The sequence below is a fragment of the Peromyscus maniculatus genome, chromosome 4 (genome assembly GCF_049852395.1).
Source record: "Peromyscus maniculatus bairdii isolate BWxNUB_F1_BW_parent chromosome 4, HU_Pman_BW_mat_3.1, whole genome shotgun sequence".
Taxonomy (NCBI): domain Eukaryota; kingdom Metazoa; phylum Chordata; class Mammalia; order Rodentia; family Cricetidae; genus Peromyscus; species Peromyscus maniculatus.
Window position 1 is genome coordinate 103,038,819 of NC_134855.1, and position 13,074 is coordinate 103,051,892.

The 13,074-nt window shown below is 45.4% G+C and overlaps 1 long non-coding RNA gene across 1 annotated transcript; it reads right to left on the minus strand.

Moving 5' to 3' along the window:
• Window positions 1-1,515: 1,515 nt before the first annotated feature.
• Window positions 1,516-4,533, minus strand: LOC143272761 (uncharacterized). The gene is made up of 3 exons (XR_013050348.1): window positions 4,198-4,533; window positions 3,100-3,174; window positions 1,516-2,930 (listed from the first exon to the last, which is right to left on the minus strand). It is a non-coding gene; the product is annotated as an uncharacterized LOC143272761 (long non-coding RNA).
• Window positions 4,534-13,074: the final 8,541 nt, after the last annotated feature.

Below are 13,074 nucleotides of genomic sequence, written 5' to 3' on the forward strand. Positions count from 1 at the left end.
CATTTCTCATTTCCTGCATTCTTTGCTTCCTTTCAACCAACATTGGCTTCTTCTTGGGTGTTCACATAAAGGTTGCATATAAAAGCTATTATTTCCCATTCCTGCAACAGAGAAAGTAGACATGGTGTTTTCTATCTCTAAAATGAAGAGCTGCTATGGAAGACACTGCCCTCAAGGGTGAAGAGTGTGTTGTAGTCTTCTTTCACTTTTCTAGCACTTAGCCAAGAATCTGTCATGTCTCAGACATTCATTATATTGGGTGACATATGAGTGACTAAGGAAGAGACTATCTGAGGTCCCTTGGCTGTTGAAAACTAGGTGCACCCAAAGGCAAACTTCACCAGGAGGCTGGACATGCAGGTCTCTGGCGCTGCCTGACCCGCGCTGGCTCTCAGGCACTGTTCATGCCCACCTTTGTGCTCTCAGAATTGTCTCAGCTCTAGAATAAGTACATCTTAAGGAACGTCATTTTTGGAGAGTGATCTAAAAAAGCTTTGTGCTCCAAAGCCTTTTGCCCAGCTGTAAAAAAAGGCTTAGATATGCCTCAAACTCTGTAACTAACTGTTTTCCTAACTGCTAGCAAGGCCCTTGATCCAAGTACCTTGACAGCAAGGTCATCACTGTTAATGAATGCCCCACATCTAGGTACATACCCACTGCTATAATGTTCTTCTTAGCAATTCCTTCCTTTGGGAAATATCACCAAGGCTTTTTTTTTTTTTTTTTTACAAAGTACCCCTTTTGCCCGACCCTTGTTTGCTTAGCACTGACCTCAGATGAGGCTACAAACAAGTCCCACCCCACAGCTGCCGTACCCTTTGTGTCATCATGTCTTGGGCTTGGATTTGTTTTGTAGAAAAATAACCCATCTTTATGGAAAGTCCCAATGACTACAGTCAGTTGACCAGAATCCTTAGCTCTTTGTGGCTGAAACTTTCAGATGGGAAACTGTGTGAGAGAGCCACCCCTCTGTGAGAGCTCCATCCCTCTCAAAGCACTTCCTTCACGCTGGGCACCATCTCTGACACCTCCACGGAAGACCGCTAGGGCAACACATTTTCCTCTCAGAGCACCAGTGTGTATGTGAACAATAGTGTTTTTGTTAGGTAGGGGCATTAATACTCGCCCAAGTGCTGGTTGTGTGGGTCTGAAGGATGTTTCTTGAATGACTGGCAACCACACACACCCCCCATTTTGCATTTTTTTAAAGCTAGTCACTGGCGTTCATTTGTCAATGTCCCTCCTGGTCCTACGGAAACATTGTCTAGAAAAATAGCATAGTTTTGGACTTCTGCATCTTCCTGGGTTTGCCCTTTCCAGCTAAACTGTGATTGAGGAGAGAGTAAGCAGGCTTCCTAGTTTCAAACACAGTGCCTAGATTTGACAACAAATGTAAATATGGAGATATTGATTCTAAATAAGAAACTTCAAAAATTAAAACAAAATACAGCTAATATGTCAGGAGCAGACTTTCTACCCTGCAATACAAAGTGTTTTTCCCCCCAGATTTTCTTTATAAAAATTTAGACAATCACTCACTTTCCTTTGGAAATTTCCTTTATGTGAAAGCCATTGGCAAATAATTATAAAGTGACATCATCCAAGACTTCAAAAATCTTACCTCTGGAAACTCCAATGACAGGGTATCACTAGTTTTTTCTCTGGCCCACTTCAGAGGGAGTGGCCAAATAGCCAAAGGGCACATGCCAAAAGTAAGCCAGCTCACCTCTCCATGGCGTTTGACAAGTAACTGGCTTTTAATGTGCCACCAACACACAGTCATACGTAGGCACAGTAGTGCTGGCCCTGGGATCTCCAGGAGGTATTGGCCAGGAAGATGCCTGGCACTCGGGCATCTTGGGACAAACCCAACAGTTGACACATGCACTGTTGTCTGAAACTGTCTTCCTTAGATTTGATGTGCACATTTCAGATCATGCCAGAATGCTCCTTCCTGCGTGCAGGGGATGTGCAGGAAAATCACAGGCTTTTCTGAGTTCCCCTAGCCAGTTCTTCCAGCAGCCTTTTCTCTCTGTCTCCATATGTTCCTTCTATCCTCCTCCTTAGCCTCCCACTCCTTCCTGCTCACGAGGAAACTCATGTTCTCCAGCTTCTCTAACTTAACTTTAGGAGTAGTTTTTAGGGCCATCTAAAGGGTCGCTACATAACACCTGGATCCTCACTTTGAGGATCTTGGAGAATAGCTTGTAAGGCACAAAGTGACATTGTGTTTCCAAATGAATAATGAAGACACTCAGTTCTGCATAGTCTTATTCCTAATTCTCTGCATGGTCACCTCAAATTCATAATTTGACTTACCCAAGAGGAGAGTTTTCAAATCAGCTAGGAGACAAGGATCAGGTAGAGAAAAGGAGTTGTTTATAGTTATCAGGAAGTTTTGTTGTTTTTTTAACTGTTGAAAGAAATGAGTCAGTTTCATGTCACTGTTGAGAAATAGGCCCCGACAATGCTAGCTAGCATCGGAGTCTGTTTTTCACATGAAGAGTGTTTTGTGAAAGACACGCCCAAACAGTACAAGAGCAGAGCTTGGGAACCTCACTCGGTTCCAGAAACCAGAGTTCCCACATAACTGCACACAGCAGTGTGCTATCAAGTTTCCAGCTCCCCACAGTGCTGAGTTCACCACTGCCACAGGGAGGTGGAAATACCAGGAGGACTCAGACTGAGTGTTTGCAGTGCTGTGGATTACCGCGCAAAAGCCATGGCAGCCCAGCCCTCCACCCAAGCCGTCAGCCCCAGGCCAAGTTTATCAGGGATTAAGCATGCAGCCGTCCCTTTCTCCTCTCTGAGGTAACATTGTACATTGGTGTTTCTGTGAAGGTCCAGGAAGCAGAACATCCATTCTTCAGCTGATCTTGTTTTCATGCTTTGAGACATCATGATATTTCCAACAGCCGCTCTGACTGTCCCTGTGCAGAACAAAAGACTTGCTCATTGGCTTTTGAAGATGGGTTCATGGTGAGGACAGTAGCTTATAGGTAAATGTCACCATGGTTGCACTAGATTTTAACCCGTGGCCACTCTTATTCCCAATCTTTACCCAGTCCCAGGTCCTGCCCTGAAATGAGACAGGCTTACCAGTAGAATGGATGGCGTTTATCGAATGTGGACAAGAGCCAGGGTTGAACATGGACTTCTCACACTTATGAAGTGCTAAAATGACAAGATCAAATTCTGTGTAATGTGATGGGTGATTGTCACTTCCAGGAGTGGCGTGAACCCAGATCACAAAGAGGAGAATCCCAGCAGGGGTGTAGATGAGTTCTGGGACATGGCCCTCTGCATTCACTTCACTTGGCATCTGCACAGCTCGCGTCCCATGAACAGGGCCTGGCTGGTTCAGCTTTCCTTTGTCACAGCCTGGGTGGGCCACCTCCTGTGACCCTGGATGACCGAATCCCCAAGACGTCTAATCCCATGCTTTAAGAATGATCATCACCCTGACTCCTATCTCCTGCATCACTGTTTACCTTGCTAGTGGCAATCCTTGGACTAAAAATTATCCAGATGTCCAGGAGAGCTAAACACAGCCAGAGGTTAAACAGTCTTGTAGAATGACTTCCAAATAATTCTCCTGAGTAACAGAATTTTTTTTTCCTTCAAATTAAAATCTCATGCAGATGCCTGATATCTGGAACAGATGAATGTGGCATGGCAGACAATGTCCACCAGGTTTTCATATTAACCTTGATGATTCATTACAAAACTCTCCTCTTGTTGTGGACTAGAAGCCATTATCATACAGGATTCCAGAAGGGAAGAGAGAATCAAAAGGCGTCTGGTTATTTCCACACCTGTTCACTTAGTAATTACAACTTCTGCTCTGGGACCTGCCCCTGCACCCAAGCTTCCTGGATCTCAGAGTAGAGGATGGGGTTGACCTAGAACAAAACTGGCTCCCTATTTCATTGCTCAATTTGTTGCTCATGTTTCCCAACGACATCCTATTTTTTTGTTTTGTTTTGTTTTGTTTTTCGAGACAGGGTTTCTCTGTGTAGTGCCTGTTCTGGATCTCACTCTGTAGACCAGGCTGGCCTCAAACTCACAGAGATCTGCCTGGCTCTGCCTCCCGAGTGCTGGGATTAAAAGCATGCGCCACCGCCGCCCAGCAAAATCCTACTCTTGAACTCTCTGTGAGCCTCTGGTCAAAGGGATTAGGTTCCATACCACTCCTACCTCTTTCCACCAGTATAAGGGACTTTCCAATGTCCATAGCCTTGATTTATTCTTGGCTTCACTGAAGATATTAGTATATACCTTGTGAAGAAAAATGAAAATAAGATAGCTGTATAAAAGTATTAAAGTATTACCAAGCACACTTTGAAATTATTAACACAGATACTAAAGATAAAACACTGAATTTCTATTGAATGGCAATCATCATGAAACACCTAGTTAGCTCCAGAAACACACATGCAAGTTACAACAGTGAAGAAATGAGCAGTTGTTTCCAGCATCTCTTAGTGCTATGCCTGCACACTTGATCTATGTGCTACCAGGAGATTTGAAAAAAGGTAGATGCCTACTTTAGTAACGTGCTGAACAGCAGAGAAAGGCTGACAAGCTCACATATTTGGTCACACATGGATAATGGTGACTTCCTAAATAACCAGCAGAGGGGGTTTGGCCAAGCTCCTGAATGGGCTGCGGCAGAGCGGGGTGTGTTCCAGCACTGCTCCTGGGTGGTCCACATGACAGTAGCCATAGAACTCACACAGGCTTCAGTGAGGTCAGGTAGAAGCACTCAAGATCCTGGAGAAATGGTGGACAAGGATGGCAAAAAACAAAAACAGGTGTTTGGGCAGTAGCCTAAGGCAGGTCCAAAAATGATCAGTGCAATTGACAAAACAGAAAGGAAGGTACTTAGAGATGATCTGGCATGGAAGTTGGAAGCCTAATGCTTCTCTATTTTGCCCCGTTTCTATTTCATCTCTAATTTGCCCCAAGCCTATGGCATATGAATGAAGCAGGGTGTCGTGACAATTTTGATCCACAAAATGGATCAAATCAGAAGCCATGTTAACATTTTCTTGGTTAGACATGTAGTCCCAGAATCCCTTTCAACACAGCATCCTGAAAAGCCATTTCCAAGAGTCTAGAAGAGACTTATGGTTCACTTCTGTGACTCTGACTTCACTCCCTTTTCCTATCTCGATCCCCCCCTGTGTTGTGACTGGGGAATCCAGCTGAGGGAGAGGGAGAGGCTACATCCTAAATAGCCCTTCCGAGGTGAGACCCCATCTTCTACGATGTGGACCAGTCACACTCTATAGCAATGGCATTTGTCTCTTAGTCAAGGTTCTTAAAGATAATGTGAGGAGGCTGCTTTCTGATGAGCGGGAAAGGAAACCACAGGGTTTTACGTGAGAGGAATAAACAGTCACTTGTCCTGTGTGAGTTCTCAATGACAAGACAAGATTCCATAGGGCTGAAATGGAATGTTCCAACATTAATTACAAAAATTTGGCCATAATAGCTGGCTCTACCCTGAAGGTTTTTAATAACTTCTGAATTTGTTAAGCTTCCTGGTGACTTCAAGTAGTTGTCCAGCCCAGGGCCCTCCTAAGTGGGACAGTGAGTCACGGCTCCAATATTCCCCATGCACAGCTCTCTGGATGGAGGCCATCCTCATTTCCCTCCTCCACTCTGTCTTCCAGCCTCTCCCCAGATGGATTGTTAAGTCTCTAGCTTGGTCCACTCACTGCTGGGCCCCACCCCATGATTGCTTCACCTTCCCCAGGCTGCCATTATCTGTCCTGATTGCCCTTTTGGCCTCTCCCTTCCCCACCCCGTGGGGCTCTGGGCTGCATTCTCTGGGCTCTTGCCCACTCTTCTCTGCAGTTGCTGTCTTTCCATCCTCCATGATCCCCTGTTTCCTGAGTCCCCACCCTTCCTGGTCTACCCTCATCAAGATCTGTCCTTCTCGATGGGTTTCTTTCTTAATATCCCCATGTTGAAATTCAAAGGACATTGGTCATTCTCTTCTCAAGGGTTTGTCACTTTTCTTCTTGGTGCTCTCTGTTCGGGCTCTTCATCTCCTCTTGTCCACTAGTCAGCTTTTGTCCATGTCATGTGGGAACTGAAAAAGCAAGCCCAATCTTTTTTCCTTCCTTACTAGAGGTGAGCAGGAGGATAAAGGGCAGTGAGTCCATGTGTGAATGACTTTTCTTATTGTGTGTGGATGTCTTGAGACTGTCCTGATGTCTCAGAGAATCCTTAATTCTGGTGGGCCCCACTAAAACCTCGACGTTCTGAACCTGGACTGAGCGGCACATTCTCTCCCCAGAGAGCAGCCAAATCTTTGTTACGGAGAAACACTGGGGTAATCTGTCTTGTGGTGACTTCTTGCAAATATCCAGACACCAAAATGACTGGCAGCTTTTCTCATTAAAACATGTTCAAGTCATGCTCCCTGGGGCATCCCTCCTCAACGAATGCTTGGATTCCAGTTCCGGGTACTTGCAGTGTGGGCTACATTAGGGTTCTAAGGTTGTGGTACCAGTGTGCCATCCCCTGGAGAGTGTTTCTGAGCCTTAAGACACCGCTTTACAGTGAATCTGGGCATCGGTTATTCCCTGCTACCTACCTCAAAGGAAGATATTTGCTTCATGCGACTTACTCTTTCTCACTGTACTCAGTCAAGTTGGTAATCACTACACAGCAATCTTGCTTCAAACACGGCCATTAGAAATGAGAACAAAGCCCCGAAATCAAGACAAGAAAATCTTGATTTAAAGAGGAGTTATGTCCTTAAGGAGGTATGATTTTTAAGCAATTGATAATATACAAGAAAAGGGACTCTATTTGTCCTCGATGCAAACAAGAGAACTTTTGAGAAGACAATACAAGCTAGATGCTGCCTGGCTAAGAAGTGAGCAACATGTACTCAGACAAAGCAATATAAATACCGTTTGTTGATTTTGTTTGTTAAGATTTGTTTTGTTTTCCTTTTGTTTTTGTTTTTGTTTTTGAAGACAGGATCTTCAGGCCCAGGTTGCTCTAGAACTCACTAGATGGTTAAGCATAACCTTGAGTTCCCTGTCTTCCCCCCACCCCACCCCACCCCCAGCTCTATAGCACGCAATAGCATGGCCGGCTTGGTATGTTGACTTTTAATCTTTTAAAAGGAGTCAATAGACAGAGCACAGATGCTCCACAACTGAGCATAAGTAAGTGTTAGTTGATTTGGTGGTGCAAAAAAATATGTCTGTGGCTATAGTTTACAAGAGAAGGGAGTAGTCAAAATTAAAATTAAGTAAAGCCTCGGTCTCTTTGTGCGAACTCAGCAGCCACCGGGATTAATTTTCTCTTTTACATTTTCCATGCACCGTGTTCATTCTCCCTCTCCTTGCTCTGTAGCCTCCAGAATGCGATGGTTAAGGTACCAACATCTGCAGTGGGAAGTCATCCTTTAGAAAACAAACGTCACTGTTTCTAAGGCTGGGATTTCCTGACCAACAAGAAGGCAGTTTATTTACTGAGTCCTGCGAAGCTGGAAGTGGACAAGAAGGCAGAAAAATCCCCAGTGCCCGCACGCCTTCATTTTCTGTTCTTGGATGACAGCGAGGACATTCTGTGTATGCAGGTGGCCTCTTGCTGAAATGTGAAAGGGAAATTGTAAACAGTGATTTACAACCTGTTTACCCAAGTTTTCCTGACACAGTTTTCTTAGCTCTGCTGCCCACAAGGGAAACCTGGAAGAAAAGGCAAGGTTCTCAGGTTGGCTACCAAGTACTGGCCTAACTAAGGACATTCAAAAGCACAGGGACACCTCAGAGCCCAGTGACACTCCCGAGCTACACGAGGTCATCTGTGACCACATTGCATGACATCTGCCCATATAGATGGAAGCTGCTGGGGGGAGCTGCAGGCATGGATATTGATGAGGGAGCTAGGGAATAGGCCGTAGGGTGGGGCACCCCCAAACTATGACCCAAGATTTAGATTTTGGTGCCCTGGAAACTCTAAAGTAGTAGCCCAGCTCCTGTGAATCACAACTTCTTCTGAAGGGTTCCTGCCTATGTGTATCTCAAAACTGTGGAAAGAGATGTACAGGCTTAAACGGATCTTCATACTGTTAGCCGGTATAACTTCTGAGGTACCTCACATTGACATACCCACTGGTTCTTTAAATATCATAGATCAAATTTTGTGTCAGCTGAGTTCAAATCTTGACAGTTCACGCCATCCTTAGAGAAGAGAATGCAAACCAAGATATTTGAGCATCTGCTCTTTATAATTATGAGAAAATGACAGGTCATAAATAAAATAAGAGTTCAGTTTCTAAAAATAAAATGGAACTGGAGTCATAAAAGAGAGTTGTGGGGCAGGTCCTGGGGACCAAGATTACTGAAGAAAACAGTGGCCAAGAAAGAGAGCGGTCCAGACTCCAGCACATCCAGCAGCAAAGCATGCCCTGCAGGAAAGAGGCTCTTCCCACAGCCAGAGCTCTGAAGAGCCTGGGAAGAGAGCAGCTTTGTCCAGCAGCTTCTTGGTAGCTGAAGAGCATCCCAGCAGTGACTTGTGAGTCCTTCCCCATAACTGAACCCGAAGGTGCGATCTACCTTTCCCTGGAGAATGCTAGTCAAGGATGCTATGGGATGCTTGTTCACTGTAGTGTTCAGACTCCAGAACAGTATCCCCAAGTACCACTGGGAAACCTCAAGAATAGATCTATAACCAACAACATTCTGTCATTTTTTTTTATTGGCTGGGTGCCAGGGTCTGGCCTCCAGCTTTGTCCCTCCAGCACCATGAGTACTGTGCCACCCCAGTCTCTGCATATGGTATAGTGACATCTGTGGAAATTATTTATGCTCACTGATGTTGGACCTGACTTTGAATGTGGCATCTTCTTCTTGCCAGTCAAAGGCTGCATTGGGCCAAGATGCACCATCCTGATGCATGCCCTTTTTGTGTTGTTTGATGGTATTGCCATCTTACAGCCCACCCCCCTCCTCCTCCTTGTCCTCCCTGGTGGTCTTTGTGATTCTGGAAACTGAACCAGTGCCTTGAGCAGGTGGCAGGCCAGTGTTCTACCACTGAGTTTCATTCCAGATGTTTTTGTTCCTGGAGTCCCTTTGCATCTGTGTTGACTGAGATGTTTTAGTTGTAGACCTTGTGTGCTGGACTCTGCCCTCTTTCAGAATGGCTCTGTCCAAGGAGTCATCCTGCCAAGCCACCAAAAATTGTCCCATGCTTATCTTCTGGAGATCAGATGTTCAGAGGGCCCCAATACGAACTTCTCATACATCCATCTCTGAGACTAGAAGCCAGAATCCTCCCTCCCTATGTTGCTTTTTTGAAGTGAAAACAAAACAAAAACCCTTCTGAGTCCACCATTATATGAGTAGTCTAAATAGTTTATACCACAACCATTACCAAACCAATGGATGAACAAAAAAGATAGAATTCCTGAACCAGCCTTCAGAAGGAACCAATGGGTTCAGAAATGGATTCTCAATGCCTGAATAAAACCTTCCTGGGATGAGCAGATAAGAGTCTAGCCCAGACTAGACTCCAAGTCAGACCTTCCTAAGAACCAGTTACCCTGTCCATCCATCAGGACTCATCTTTCCTACCTGGGGAGGTGCCTGTTCAGACCTCTTTCTTTCTTTCTTTCTTTCTTTCTTTCTTTCTTTCTTTCTTTCTTTCTTTCTTTCTTTCTTTCTTTCTTTCTTTCTCCCTCTCTTTCTTCCTTCCTTTCTTTCTTTTTTTTCGAGGGTTTCTCTGTGTAGTTTTGGAGCCTGTCCTGGATCTCACTCTGTAGACCAGGCTGGCCTCGAACTCACAGATATCCGCCTGGCTCTGCCTCCCGAGTGCTGGGATTAAAGGCGTGTGCCACCACTGCCTGGCTCTGTTCAGACCTTTGATGTTCTAGGGAGCCTCTGTCTGAACTGTCCTGATGTCTCAGAAAAGCCTTAATTTTGGTGATCCCTACCAAAACCTCCATGTTCTGAACCTGGACCGAGCAGCATACCTTCTCCCCAGAGAGCAGCCAAATCTTTGTTACAGAGAAACGCCAGAGCCGGGCAGTGGTGGCACAGTGCTTGGGAGGCAGAGGCAGGTGGATCTCTGTGAGTTCAAGGCCAGCCTTGTCTACAAAGCAAGTTCCAGGAAAGGCACAAAGCTACACAGAGAAACCCTGTCTCAAAAAACCAGGAAAAAAAGAAAAGAAAGAAAGAAAGAAAAGAGTAATGCTAGGGTAATCTGTCTCCTGGTGACTTGTTGCAAATATCCAGACACCAAAACTATTGGCAACTTTTCTTGCTAAAATGTATTCAAGTTATGTTCCATTGGCCATCCCTCTCCAACATTCCATCCTGAGGAAGCTAGCGGCCACATCACAGGCAGCGTCTCACACAGTGATGCATTGAAGTCTTGCTAGGAGTCACATAAAGCCACGAAAGAACCTCAGAGAATGACCAACTTCTCAGTGCCTCTCAGCTTGGGCACACTCTTGGGTAGAGGCAGCCCTTCTCACCCTGCTGCTCCATTTAAACTGACCTGGTGAGGGAAGAGTATAGAAACCACTAAGACCCATTGCTACCCCCAGGAGGAAATGACAGCTAGACACCAGCTGACCAGTGTTTTACTTTTCTTTCTTTCTTTCTTTTTTTTTTTCAGGGCTAAGGACCGAACCCAGGGCCTTGTGCTTGCTAGGCAAGTGCTCTACAACTGAGCTAAATCCCCAACCCCTTATTTTTATTTCATTAGCATTATTTTTCTGAGACAAGATCTCATGATGTAGCTCAAGCTGGCCCTGAACTCCATGTGTAGCTGAGGATGACCTTGAACTTGTGATCATCCAACCTTTACCTCCCAAAGTGCCGGAAATACAGGTCTGTGCCACCGTGTCCTGTTTTCATACAGTGCTGGGGATGGGAACTGGACTTGATGTCCGTTAGGTGAGTACTTTGCCTGTTGAGCCCCAGTCCTGACCCATGACCAGCACTTTGATCACATGCTTGTGTCTGCTCAGTTCTAAGCCTGGGAAAGGAATATGACCACCTTTTCTATTCCAGCAGCTCCTGTCCCCACTGCAGTTCAGAAGGTATAATTCACCACTTACGCTATTTTAACAGATAAATTAACTTTGAACTACGTGAACAATTGGGACGACTAAATGGATTCAGAGTTAAGGGGAAGCTGAGGAGTTACTAATTAGATTAGGGTCATTGCCTGGGGATTTTGGCACTGTTCAGTAACCGTTCTCCACACCCCAAATCCACTGGGAGTAAGCAGGCCTTGACGTCATCAGTTCAGCACATATAAGTGATTTACATACAGGGCCATACCTTCTCAACAGAAGAAGGCACCAGGAAAGCCCCAAGGTTGCAGAACCATCTGGATGGCCGTGCTGAGAAGACAGAACGCATCATCTCTACTCTTCACCATCCCCATTTCCCATCTTTGAGGGGACACATTGTTAAGGATTAAGAATCGTTGGCAAAAGCATTTTCCCTTTTGGAAGAAGGGCCAGTGTGTAACAGGGAGAAGGGACAGGAGGGAAGTGTGAAGCCAGGGGATGAGTTCCCCGCAACTGGGAGACTTTCTCACTGCAAGCTGGCAGCTGCAGCAGCTTGCATCATGTGGGAAAGAAGGGGAAAGGTCTGGGTGGGAAGCGGAGGCTGAGGTAATGGCATTCCATTGTGCACAGATCCTTCCCTGCAGGGAGATACTGTCCTAGGAGCATCTCGCAATGGGCAAAGGCAGGCGGTGCACCTAAGAACACTGTGCAGATGATCACAGCTCCCAAAGCCAGGAAATAGGGCTGATCTCCCACTAAAGTCTGTTCAGCAAGGCTCCCAGATCACTGTCAGGGAGCAGCCATGAAAGAACTTCCGAGAACGACCAAGTTCGCAGTACCTTAGCACCTTGGGCACACTCTCGGGACTGACTCATATTGAACCGGAGACTTTTCAACTCTTCTTTGTGCACAATTTTGTCTCTTTACAGAAGAGTTTTGTTCTTGTTGTTTTTAACATAAACATAGTTTTAAGTAAGATATGTGAATTATTTTCCTGCTCTTCTTTTTCTTTCTTTCTTTCTTTCTTTCTTTCTTTCTTTCTTTCTTTCTTTCTTTCTTTCTTTCTTTCTTTCTTTGTTTTTTTTTTTTTTGGTTTTTTGAGACAGGGTTTCTCTATGTAGCTTTGGTGACTTTCCTGGAACTCACTCTGTAGACCAGGCTGGCCTTGAACTCACAGAGATCTGCCTGCACCACCACCCAACCATTTTCCTGCTTTTCTATTCAAACAAACTGTCACTTGTTCCTGATTCCACTATGTGGGAGTAGAAGCCTTGGAGGTTTTAGAATACTTTTCAATTCAGCATATAAAAACCAAGAGCCACCAGCAATTAATGGCCTCTTGCTTTAAGACAAACAACTGAAAAAATAGACTTTTCATTTAAGGCTCTCCAAATTTTGGTAATAATTTTTAAAGTGAACTAAGAATTTTAAGTTTTGAATTTTTGTCATTTCTTTAAAGGTTTGGTTCTTGTTTTTGTTTAACTCTAGGCTGAGAAAACTGAACTGCAAAAATTCAAATGTTTCAAAAACATTTTTTATTAAGTGTGTGTGTGTGTGTGTGTGTGTGTGTGTGTGTGTGTGTGTGTATGTGTGTGCGCGCCAGAGGACAATTTTGAGGAGTCAATTCTCTCCTTCCACCTTTGGTTGGTTCCTGGGATCAAACTCAGGTTGCTGAGAACTGCACCTCTTCCTGGATTCTGCCCCCACCCCCCACGACTCTTTCCTAGGCCCAAGCCACCCCACTAGTCCCCGGCTCCACAGCTGGGCCCTCATCCCAATGCCAGAGGCCTTCTGCCACTGAGGCATAGACCACACCAGCCACAACTGGTGAGTGACCCTCCTGTCCTGTGGCCTGCCCCCTCCCCTCACAGCACCAGAACCACTGCTGGCCCCGCCCCAACTCCAGATGAATCCTGCTGCTCCAGTCAGCCACTGGTGAGCAGTGGACAAATGGGTGAGTGACCTGTCTACCAGCTGACTGGTGCCATCACCTGGGTTCTGCTCCCCAAGACCCACACTGCATC